Here is a 13,148-nt window from a genome sequence, read left to right on the forward strand (position 1 = left end):
CTGAATAATGCTGCTATATGTTGTCAAGGCTGATTCTCCAGAGCATACACAATGGCGTAACATTCCTTTTCTGAGACTGACCAGGGGCTTTTCCTCTCAGAAAGTTTTTTTGCTGAGAAACATGACAGGATGGAATTGTTGATCTGTTCCTTCCTGCATTAAAACTGCTCCTACACCACGTCATAACCACAGATGCGTCCAAGTGAACGGTTGGTCGAAGTCCGGGGCCCTTAGTACAGGGTCAGACATAAGGGTTGCCTTAAGCTGATTAAAGGCTTTCTGACACTTCTCAGTCCACTGAACTGCATTTGGCTGTTTTTTCCTGATTAGGTGTGTTAGTGGGGTGGCAATTTGGCTGTAGTGTGGTACAAATCATCGGTAATACCTGGCTAAGCCAAAGAAGGATTGGACTTGCTTCTTTGACTTAGGAACAGGCCAATTTTTGATAGCATTTACTTTAGCCTGTAGGGGGTTGATAGTTCCTTGACCCACCTGGTGTCCAAGGTACATTACCCTGTTTAGGCCTATTTGATATTTTTTGGCCTTAACGGTTAATCCTGCCTCCCTTATGCGCTGGAAGACAGCTTGGAGGCGTTCCAAGTGTTCTGCCCATGAATCTGAGAATATAGCCACATCGTCAAGGTAGGCGACTGCAAATTTCCCAAATCCAGTCAGAAGGTTATCTACCAGTCTCTGGAAGGTGGCAGCTGCATTTTGCAGTCTGAAAGGGAGCACATTAAATTCATACAGTCCTACATGGGTGACGAAGAATGACCTTTCCTTGGCTGGATCATCTAGGGCACTTGCCAGTACCCCTTAGTTAAGTCTAAGGTGGAGATGAACTGGGCACATCTCAGTTTCTCCAACAGCTCATCTGTACGTGGCATTGGATAGTCTTCTGGGTGAGTTACATCATTTAGCTTATGGTAGTCTACACAAAAGCGGATTTCTCCATCTGGTTTGGGAACCAGAACCACTGGAGAGGTCCATGCACTCTCAGAGGGGCAGATTACACCCATCTGTAACATGTCCTTGATCTCCCTTTCTATTGCAGTTTTGGCTCGAGGAGCCATCTGGTAGGGTTGGGCTCTAAGTGGGCGAGCATCAACTGTGTCAATGGAGTGGTAAGGCCGTTCTGTCCATCCTGGGGTTGCTGAAAACATTGGCACGAAGCTGGTGCACAGCTCCTGGATTTGCTGTCGCTGCTTACGCCCAAGGGTTATGGAAAGGCTCACCTCTTCTATGCCACCGGTGCTTTTTCCTTCATAGTAGACTCCTTCAGGCCACTCAGCATCGTCTCTCTCCTGGACTGTAAACTGGAGAATCTTGATTTATCAGGAATAAAATGGCTTTAGGGAACTAACATGGTATACTTTAGGTTTTAGGGTAGGGTCTGCGAATGCTATGAGGTAATTAACAGCTCCCAGGCACTCTTGGACTTTAAATGGCCCCTCCCACAACGCTTCCATTTTATTGGTCTGGAGCGCTTTCAGGACCATGACTTGGTCACCTACTTTGTAGGAACGCTCTCTGGCATGTTTATCGTACCAGGCCTTTTGCTCTTGTTGAGCATCCTGTAGGTTCTCTCGAGCAAGGGCTGGAGAGTCTTTGAGGGTGGTTTGCAGTCCAAAACGTTAGTTCCTGGAGAAGATGTAACCCCCTCCCACTGCTGCTTCACCAACTGTAATGGCCCCTTAACTTCGTGGCCATGAGTGAGTTCAAAGGATGAAAACCCCAAACTGGGATGTGGTTCAGCCCTGTAGGCAAAGAGCAACTGCTGCAACACTAGGTCCCAATCATTGGAGTGCTCATTCACGAATTTACATATCATGACCCCCAAAGTCCCATTAAACTTCTCCACTAGGCCATTTGTTTGATGGTGGTAAGGGGTGGCAACAAAAAGGTTTACCCCATGAGCTTCCCAAGGACGTTTCTTGGTCCCTACCAGAAAGTTAGTTCCCAAATCTGTAAGGATGTCTGAGGGCCAGCCTACCCTGGCAAAAATGTCTGCCAATGCCTGGCTCACACTTAGCCCTGATGTTGCTTAGAGCTACTGCTTCCAGCCACTGGGTGGCAAAATCCATGAAGGTCAGTATGTACAACTTTCCTCTGGGTGCTTAGGGAAAGGACCCAGAATATCCACAGCTACACACTGAAATGGAATCTCAATTATGGGGAGTGCCTGGAGAGGGGCCTTGACCTGGTCTTGGGGCTTTCCCACCCTCTGGCACACCTCACAAGACCGGACATGGGCAAGGATGTTACTACCTATTCCCTCCCAGTGAAATGACTTCCCCAAACGGTCTTTGGTCCTGTTCACCCCAGCATGGCCACTAGGTTGATCGTGGGCTAAACTCATGAGCTTTTCCCTATACTTAATTGTAACTACCAACTGTCTCCGAGGATGCCAGTCCTTCTTGTGCCCACCAGAAAGGATTTCCTTGTATAAAAGTCCTCTTTCTACAACAAACCTGAATCTACTGGAAGAGCTGAGAGGTGGTGGGTTGCTCCGTGCCGCCGTCCAAGCTCCCCTGAGGCTTTTATCTGCTTCCTGCTCTGCCTGGAACTGCTCCCTTGATGCTGGAGACATTAGTTCCTCACTGGATTGTGGATTTGGTCCCACCAGAAGCGATGCAGGTGATGGGGGTGTCTGTCGACTGTGAGCCACGCTTTGCTGGTGCACTGGGTTGTATTTCAGGCTTCGGTTGAGCTTCTTGCACCGGTGTAGCTGCCTTGCATGTGCAGGCTCTGTGGCGCCCTTTGGTGCTGGCTCCCCAGACTCTGGTGGGGTTGCAAGCACGGGCTCTGGTGCTGACTGCTCCACCAGTTCCAATCCTTGGGCTGGTTTTGGCTGGGTCCCAGGAACTGGATCTTCAACTGCTGCCATAGATTTTGGTCTGGCGTCTGGTTTCACCACCTCTGGCTGGGTACCTGTAGGAGGCTCAGGAATGGAGTTAGGTGTGGAGGCCTGTTTAGCCTGGCTGCAGGTGACCATCCCCACCCTTTTTGTTAGCGTCACATGGTTGGCTAAGTCTTCTCCCAGCAGCATGGGAATGGGATAGTCATTAGAGACTGCAAAAGTCCATATTCCTGACTAGCCCTTGGACAGGACAGGCAACTTTGCTGTAGGCAAGTTAAAAGAGTTGACCTTAAAGGGTTGCACCATCACTTGGGCCTCTGGGTTGATGATTTTGGGGTCCACCAGGGATTGGTGGACAGCTGACACTTGTGCTCTAGTGCCTTTCCATGCAGTAATCTTCCTCCCACCCACATTTGCAAATACCGCCAGAGTGAAGGGAACCTGTAAGGCTCTCGGTGGGACTCCAGGGTGATGAGTTGCAGTCAGCTGGTACTCTTGGGGCAGTTGGCCTTCACATGCCCCAGCTCATCACATTTAAAGCATCACCCAGCTGGCTGGGGCGGGGTGGGGTGGGTGGTTGGAGAGTGGGGTGATGGGACAAGAGGGCATCTGGGTCTCCCTGGCTGTGTGGAGGGCTCCTCCTTGTGAGGTGGGGCTTTGGGCTGACCCCAATGGTGGGGTGTTGTCCCAGGTTGCCCCTTCTGGTATCCGCATGAACTGCTATTAGCTTTCTTCTTCTCCACCACTTCCGCCCATTTGGTTCCAATCTCCCCCGCCTCAATTACAGTTTTGGGCTTCCCATTTAGGATGTACCTTTCTACTTCCTCAGGAACACCCTTCTAAGAACTGCTCCATTTGTATTAGGAGAGACAGATCTTCCAGAGATTTAACACTTGCTCCTGATATCCAGGCATCAATTTTTTACAACGTGGTAGGCATGTTGGGAAAATGCCATGTCTGGTTTCCACCTTAGGGCTCTGAAACACCGACGGGCATGCTCGGGTGTTAACCCCATTTTAATTCTGGCCTTTTGTTTAAAAAAAGTTTGTATTCGTTCATGTGGTCTTTAGGCATTTCAGCTGCCACCTCTGCTAAGGGTCCACTGAGTTGTGGCCTCAGCTCCACCATATACTGGTCTGTAGGGGTGTTGTACCCAAGGCAGGCCCTTTCAAAATTTTCTAAGAAGGCCTCTGTATCATCGCCTACCTTGTATGTGGAGAATTTCTTGGAATGGGGAGCGGTACCTGGAGAAGGACTGTTAGTGTTACCTGGTGGACCCAGCTTAGTCCGTTCCAGCTTTAAGCGCGTCAGCTCTAGTTCTGCCTCAGAGTGCTTCATTTCCAAGCACTTTGCCTCTCTTTTCAACTCCACTTCCAAGCACATCATCTGTGAGACGAAATTCCTGTCTTCCGTGGTCAGAACTCAGTCTGGGTTGAGGGCACCCCTCCATCTTGGCACCTGGATCTCGGGTTGGGGAGGGCTGACCCTTCCCTCCTGGGAAGTTCCTGGTCCCCCATCCCCTCCCTGCATTTCTGACATGGAGCTCGATGTCGGGGCTTGATCTGGGTCTGTCTTCTTTGTGGCGTGCGGCTTTGGGATTTCGGTGCCCAACCTCAACCTCAAGTACAGGCTGCCCTACTCTAGCCTAACTACTTCATTGCCACAAAGCTAGAGGAAAAAAATAAACTGCTTGTTGGATTCCTTGGCTTTGCAGGCTGAACCCTTTGCGTGCCTGTGAAAAGAGGAAAGAAAAACTCCCTGGTTTTCAATCAGCCAAAAAGGATTTTAAAAGGACACATTTTTCTTAGGTCTGTGCTTCTGGTTCAAAATGATCCCACTTCTCTGCCACCATGTCAAGGCTGATTCCCCACTCTGCGACTTCGAGTGCAGAAGGTGGGGGCCCACAAGGATTCTAAAAATTAATACTGTCCACTGCAGGCGGATATTAAACTCCCAAGGTCACAGCTTCTCTCTGACCTTGGATGGTTAGATGCTGCCACCACCCAAAATGCAAAACCCCTTGGAGCCCCAGAAGGCGCACTTGAGAATTCCTTCCTGTGGGGTACCCTCAAGCCCTTTCACTCCCTCTCCGAGGAAGAGGGGAGAAAGAAAACAAAGAAATCAGCTGTTTCCACCAGCTAACTAAAAAAACCATGTGCATAAACCTCGTAAGACACAAAAATCCAAATCCTGTTCTTAAAAAAGATAAACTTTATTAAAAACAAAAAGAAAGAAAATACATCTGAAAAAATCAGGCTATTGCTAGATTTTTAAAAGAGCAATTCCAAAATTTAAGCACCTAAGAGTTTTCTGGGGGTTTAGCTTCAAGGTTACAAGCAACCAAAGCATCTGGGGTTAGCACAGAGGAATCCACAAGCCATAAGAAATAAACCTAATCACGTCTTTCTACACCTTTTCTGATCTACTTACGTATCTGGGTTCCAAATAAGCAATTCTAGGTATGATTCTGATGATTTTCATACCTGGCATTCAGCTTCTCACAGCATAACTGCTGCCCTGTCCCGCTCTTCTCCAGAGAGCCACAACAGACACAAAGGGAAAGTCCCTCCCCCAATTTTAAAAAGTTCTAGCCTTCCCATTGGCTCTTTTGGTCAGGTGTCCACTCCCTTCCTTTACCTGTGGACTGTTTTAACCCTTTACAGGTAAAGCAAATAGAGAACAGCTACTAACAGGGATTTTATAGCTAACTGGCTGGCTGGCTGTCCATAAAAGGGAACTACTCACCCCACATTTATCACATGTACAAATAGAATGCTCACCTTATGACACTGATTTCAGTAGAAAACTCTCTCTCTGGGCTCACTTGTCAATGAAGTTGGTTGGATTTTCACTAGTAGAACACAGAGTAGAATTTCATTCTCCAAGCCTTGATTGAACCTGTGCCCCAATTCTTCTTGCACTTTTCCCACATTGGTTACAACATTCTTCACTGCCTATCGTAAAAGGACATCACATTGAAAGTCATATTTCTGTGTAAAAATTTTGAACTTTCTGCGTTTACAAGTAACAGCTGTGAATACTGGAACTGGAGGAAGCAACTATTGTCTCTGTTTATTGACAGCACTTGGTTTAATTTTTACTGATCCCCTTAGTAGTCCGGTTTTGATCCTGCCACGATCTCTGCACAAGCAGCCCCCTGTGCCCACATAGATGCCCTTTAGCTTCGACAGGGTTGTGTGAACACAGGGGACTGCCTGCATGAAGTTCATGTAACAATTGGGGCATTGTTCAGTTTCTCCAATGCTGCAAACATTTATAATCAAGGTAGCAACAACAACAAAAAATTAATTTTTCTCAGGAATTTAGGAAAATTCAGATATTGTTTAAAGGGTGCTCAATCAAACTAGATTTTTGTAGTCCGGGAATTTCAAAAACTTGAAGTTGATAATTAAAGGGACATGAACACAAATGCATTGGCAACTATATTTCCTTTTCAGACATGAATAGCAGGGGTTTGAATTAAGTAAGTCACAAATGGATGTTTTTCTAAAAGATATGCTATAGGTATAACAGGAATTAATAGAAGGAACTCCTAAAGCCAATGTTACAGAGACGGTTACATTGGAGCATCTCAATGATCCCTTCTTGCCTTATGATCTATGAATTATGCATGTGTTTGTAGTTATTGTAAAAAGCCTTGCTACTCCCAAGAGATCCTATATGATTGATATATTCTTATAGTCGCTAATGAATCTATTGTGCCAAATTCACATTCACTACTAGACATTATATGTCCTCAACATTAGTGTGACTTGACTGTTAAGTATTTAAAACAAAAAAACCAAAAACCCACACCTGATTATTATTATTATTATTATTAGGAGATAACAGCATTCTCGGTTTCCAAGGGGAAATGTGCCAGGCCATAGTTTCTTATTAAAATCATAAAGAACTGTAAAATTATATTCACATATAAATAAAACAGAGCCATCCTGAAGTTATTTATGCATTTATAACAAAATGAGATGCAGCAATTTTAATCTTTTAGCAGCAGCCTGTCTCAAAGCTAAGGCTTACTCTGAAAGAATAAACACCTTTCATTAAACAGCACTTATAAGTTGCTACCAAGCATAATTTCAAATCAGAAACAGCCAGGACATGAGGTATAGCTCTTATAAATATCTCATTCCCCATCCCCCCAAAAAAGTTGTTGAGCTTGATACTTCTTGCCTCTTTTCTGAGGTATCTTTTTAGACAATAACAACCCACCTTTAGTTATGAGGCAACACAATAAGCTAAATTTCTTAAAGCAGTTCTGATGAAGCTGTGTATGTTTCCTAACAGGGAAGATATGTTAGAATTGTTATAGCTGAATGGAACAAAACCAGAGTCTGAGAAACTGAAGAATTTGCAGGAAACTATATTCTAACAAAAGCAAACAAATAAACACACCTCACTAGGACTTTAAAGCTATTTAAAACTAAAACAAAAAGACACCCCCAGTTTCTTATATAATTAAAACACAAATCCAAACCTCACAAAGTCTCTAACCACATCCTTTCCTTGTCACATAAACCCCCACTCATAAAAAAAAACACAGACATAAACAAGCCAGCACTTTTACCTCTAAAATTCCCTGCTCTAGCCCCTAAACAACAATTCCTTTCTCTTCTCTATTACAGCAGCCCAGTCTCTTAATACAATTCTGAACCTAACTAGTTTCAGCTGCACCTAATCACTTCCCTGCTGAGAATTCCTCCTTGAGAGGACTGAAAAGCCCTCTGGGGATTTGACTGCCCCCTCCCACCCAGCTATGTAAAAAGCCTCTTGCTAGGAGCACTCCTGGGAGAGGGTATATTGTAACTCCAAAATCCCTTGACAGAGGTATCAAAAGATTTGTACTCCTTCCCTGTCACAGTGTCACTTTTTTTCCAAGGAGTTGGGTATTTTATCATTCTCACAAGCTTAGCTACCAGCAGTGTAAGCCTGGAACCTTGGAGCCATTTCCCCATCAAGTTCTCACACTGTCTCTGTTGCCCTGTTCCACCTGCACATCTCCAAATACTGGCCTTTAAAATTTTAAAGCACTGCTGATCTTTCAAGTATAGCTCTCAATTTCATTATGTACAGAATTAAAATCTTTGAAATGTCACTTCCCTTCCTCTTCCAGCCTCCTGTGAAAAAGCAACAGATTTGTTTCAAAACATTTATACTGTCTTCTGTTTTAATATCCTGCTACACATCTGTATATTTATCTCCATAAATCGTTTGTCTCTCAAAGCCTATAAGCTGCCTCAATGAAATACTTATATGCTTCTCTAAATTCCCATTATTTTTTCCTGTACTGCCATTTTCTGAATCAAATCTGTTATAATAATTGATGGTCTCTCTTTTCAGCACAGCAGCCATGACATATGGGTTACTGGGTAAATTCTGTCTCATCAGATTTGTCACAGTATTCTGGAAAATTGTTTGTTGCTTTGTATAACTCTATACTCTCTCAGACCAGTCCCTCTATTATACTGATGAGGGAAGACTGGTTTGCAGAAGGCAAAAATTTTGTGATTGCTTTGTCCATCAACCTGCTACAAGACTGAGTTTAGAAAAAATCCAAAGGGCTATGTTTTGGCCAGGAGAATCATGGGTTTTGACCCACCTATCTGTTCCTTTCTCTTTGCAGCTCCTTCCCCTCCAATCAAACAAATAAATCAGACCCACCTGAAGAGTTGCTAGTTGTCCTCCTGCAGGAAAAGAGATCCAGAAAACAGCACAGCTTGAACCCTACTTTGCTTGCTGGAAGAGATAGAACTGGGAGTTGTTAGGACAGGAAGTTAAGGAGGACACAGCATCAAAGTGGCCCTGTTTCTAGAGTGGGCTGTTGCAGAGAATAAGGTTCTTCTTTGAGTGATTGCTCATGTGTACACTAGGTGTGCGTGCTCGCCACGTGCACTGGTGCCGGAAGTTTTCCCCTAGCAGTACCCGTGGGGGGGGAGCACCCCCCGCAACCCCTGGAGTGGCTCCTGCCTGGCGCGGTATAAGGGGAGCTGCACGCTCCCCCCACCCTCAGTTCCTTCTTGCCACCAGTGAAGGTGCATCGGAACTGCTCTGCTCCAGCTTCGCTGTAGCTTGTTCCCAGAACTGTTTGTTCGTTTAGTACTTGTAGCTAGTTAGCTGTTTAGTTAGTCAGTGAGCCCAGGCCAGGGCATGCCCCAAGCCCCGGGATTTAAGTCGTGTGGTTCTTGTCAGCATTCTATGCCAAGGAGCAACCCGCACGCAGATCGTTTGCGCTGTTTGGGATAGACCCACATCAGCGAAAGGTGCAAAATTTGCAAATCATTTAAGCCCCCGGACCAAAAAGGAAAGAGACATTGGGCTCCGGGCCATTCTAATGGAGTCGGTGCCGACCCCGGTATGCCGCTCATAGCCGGTACCGGGCACCACGGTGTCGGTACATGGCGATCAGCCGGTGCCTTCGACCAGTCGGCACTGCTCCCCGTCCACGAGACATGCCAAGCGAACCAAGACTCCCTCCTCGCAACAGCACCGAGGGTAGTCTGGGAAAGAGGCTAGGCCAGGGGTAGGCAAACTTTTTGGCCCAAGGGCCACATCGGGGTTGTGCAACTGTATGGAGGGCCGGGTAGGGAAGGCTGTGCCTCCCCAAACAGCCTGGCCCCCGCCCCCTATCTGCCCCCTCCCACTTCCCGCCCCCTGACTGCCCCCCTCAGAACCCCCGACCCATCCAACCTCCCCTGCTCCTTGTCCCCTGACCGTCCCCTCCTGGGACCCCCCACCCCTATCCAACCCCCCTGCTCCCTGTCCCCTGACTGTCCCGACCCCTATCCACACACCCGCCCCCTGACAGCCCCCCCGGGACTCCCACCCCCTATCCAACCCCCCCTGCTCCCTGTCCCCGACTGCCCTTCCAACCCCTATCCACATCCCCCCCCTCTGACAGGCCCCCCGGTACTCCCACTCCCAATCCTCCCTGTTCCCCATCCCCTGACTGCCTCCCCAGAATCTCCGCCCCATCCAACTGCCCCCTCCTCCCTGACTGTCCTCCAGGACCCCCCATTCCCTTACCCAACCCCCTCGCCCCCCTTACCAGCAGCAGGAGCTCGCAGCCGCGACACCCGGCTAGAGCCAGCTGCGCTCCCCACGCTGCCCAGCAGAAGCAGCAGGCCAGAGTGTAGCCCGCACGTCGGCGTGGCTGTGGAGGAGGGGGGACAGTGGAGGAGGGGCTGGGGACTAGGCTCCCCGGCCAGGAGCTCAGGGGCCGGGCAGGACAGTCCCACAGGCCGCCATAGTTTGCCCATGTCTGGGCTAGCCCCATGTCGGGCAGTCCTCGATCCCCATTGGGCCCCAGGCCTCCGAGTCACGTAGAGCAGAGTAGCCCTTCGGAACAGGCCTCTTCGGAGGTCCAGATGCCTTCCACACCTAAAGCCCTCCAGGCGGCCCAGGACGTCATGTTCATGCCGGTGCCCGGAGCCCCGCCGATGTCGGCCCCACGCTCCAGAGGCAAGCCGCCGCTGGGATCTCTGCAGTCACCCCCAGCTCGGTACCGGTCTCAGTCGAAGGAACGTTCCCGACGCCGATCACCGCCCAGTGTCCGCTCAGGGCAGAGTCCAAGTGGATCGTCCCCAATGCTGACTAGACTGTTGGGCTGGGTTCCGGCCGGCTGGGACTCGCGGCACCGGTCCTCCTCAGAGGGCGGATATTGACGGGACTGCGGCGGACATTGTCGTCGGTACTTGTCATGGAAAAGGTACTGCAGTCGGTCACGGCAGGGTCATCAACGCCGTTCCCGCTCAGACTCCCGCTCTGAGTCTCCGCTGAGACATCACAGCCCGGGCATCGATCACAGGTGTCTCGCCATCGGGGGTCCGCCCGTCGAGGGCGTTCACAGAGCATCAAGATCGCGGTCCCATGACCATCACAGATCCCGGCACCACCGCTCCTCTCGGTCAAGAGACAGCAGCAGATCCTATGCCAGCCAGGTCTCCGCTCATAGCCGCCCTTCGACGAGCCAAACCAGCCAACCCGGCCCGCCAGCCCTGCCAGTGCCACAGCAAGTGCAGTGCCACCGAGCGTCGTGGCTGGCCCAGCGGGCACCGTGGCCTCTGACGCAGCCCGCGATGGGAGATCGCTTCTTGGCCAGAGCTTCGGAGGCTCCGTCGGCATTCATCTCCAGACCCCCGATGAAGGAGTCGGTGGGACGCACATCCTCGGCACTGTGCCCGGAGTCCGACCAGGTGGTGGATCCTCCAGTGCCGGCCGACACCCAGAGCACCACGCCGGCCTCTTTGCCCCACCCGGAGGAGGCGATTGCGGTCCCACCCCCCTCCATCCCACAGGAGGACTTTAGGGCTCACCAAGACTTCTTAAAGAGGGTGGCAGCAAGCCTCCACCTCCAGGCAGAGGAGATGGAAGAGCCTGCGGACTCCCTGTTTAACATGCTGTCCACATTGGCACCGGTAGGGTGGCCTTTCCACTCCATGAAGGGGTGGCTAAGATTTCGAATGCCCTGTGGCAAACACCGGCCTCGTTGGCCCCTATATCAAAAAAGGCTGAGCAAAAGTACTTCGTACCCACTAAGGGGCATGCATACCTATATACCCACCCAGCGCCAAACTCCCTGGTGGTCAAGTCGGTCAACCACAGGGAACGACAAGGTCAGCCAGCCCCGACCCCAAAGAACAAAGACTCTCGGAGACTGGACTCTTTCGGGAGAAAAATTTATTCGTCTTCGAGCTTCCAGTTAAGAGTGGTGAACCATCAGGCTCTCCTGGGCTGGTACGAATTCAATCTGTGGGGCTCCCTGCCCAAATTTGAGGACTCCCTCCAGGAGCGTGATAAAAAGAAGTTCAGGGCGCTCATGGAGGAAGGGGCAACAGCAGCTCGAGCTTTCCTACAGGCTGCCTCAGATGCTGGGGACATGGCCGCGCGATCTATGACGTCAGTGGTGTCCATGAGATGGGCATAATGGCTCTTACTCTCTGGGCTGTCCAGCGAGACGCAGTCTTCCACGCAGGACCTCCCGTTTGATGGGAAAGCCCTGTTTGTAGAGGAAACAGATACAAGCCTGCATGGCATGAAGGACTCCCGCGTGACCCTCCAGACACTGGGCCTATATGTCCCAGCAAAACCTAAATTTAAGCCGCATCAGACTTCTACCCCAGCCGCCCTCCCGAAGTATGAGGCCGCCCATAAGAAGCAGAGGGACTATAAGAGACGCCCTCATAGGCAGTCTCGACCTGACCCCCAGCCTGGACTCTCTAAGGGCAAGCACGCGGGGAAAAGGCGGTTTTGACGGGACGCTCGGGGGCATCCCCCCAGTCCTCGTCAGGGATCCAACCCCAATAAAGCTTCCCTTCTCCAACCGGTTGTGTGCTTTCCTATCTGGAATGGTCACGGATCACCTCAGACCGATGGGTCCTCAACACCATCTCCCGGGGTTATACCCTCTAGTTTACCTCCTCCCCACCCAACCACCCCCTGCCCCGTCCCTCCTGAGGGACTCCTCTCACGAAGCTCTGCTTGAGCAGGAGGTGGGGCAGCTCCTGGAACTAGGAGCGATAGAGGCGGTGCCCGAGGAGTTCACAGGCAAGGGGTACTACTCTCGTTAACTCCTTATCCCAAAGGCCAAAGGGGGGCTCAGACCCATACTGGACCTATGGGGCCTAAACAAGCACATGGTGAAGCTCAAATTCCGCATGGTCTCCCTGGCCTCCATCATCCCCTCCCTGGATCCCGGGGACTGGTACGCTGCCCTCGATCTACAGGACACGTACTTCCACATCCACATATTCGAGGGGTACAGGCGCTTCCTCCGGGTTGTGGTGGGACACAATCATTACCAATTTACAGTCCTCCCGTTTGGACTGTCTACTGCCCCCAGAGTGTTTACAAAATGCATGTCGGTGGTAGCGGCCTACCTCAGACGGCGGGGGGTCAAGATATTTCCTTATCTAGATGATTGGCTTATCAAGGGCACCTCCCGGTTGCAGGTGAGGGATCACGTGGCGCTCCTCCTGTCCACGTGCACTGCCTTGGGCCTGCTGGTAAACAATACCAAGTCCACATTAGTCCCGGTCCAACGCATCGAGTTTATCGGGGCGCTCCTGGACACAGTGTTGGCCAGGGCCTCTCTCCCGCCAGACAGGTTCGAGACCCTGAAGGGTCTCATCGACTCAGTCATGAGGTTCCCGGTTACAACAGCCAAGGTTTGCCTGCAGCTCTTGGGCCATATGTCAGCGTGCATGTACGTGGTCTGTCACGCCAGATTCAGGATGAGGCCCTCCAGCTCTGGCTGGCCTTGAATTTCTCCCAG

This window comes from Terrapene carolina, unplaced genomic scaffold (genome assembly GCF_002925995.2).
Source record: "Terrapene carolina triunguis isolate 2854851 unplaced genomic scaffold, T_m_triunguis-2.0 Scaffold95, whole genome shotgun sequence".
Lineage (NCBI taxonomy): Eukaryota > Metazoa > Chordata > Testudines > Emydidae > Terrapene > Terrapene triunguis.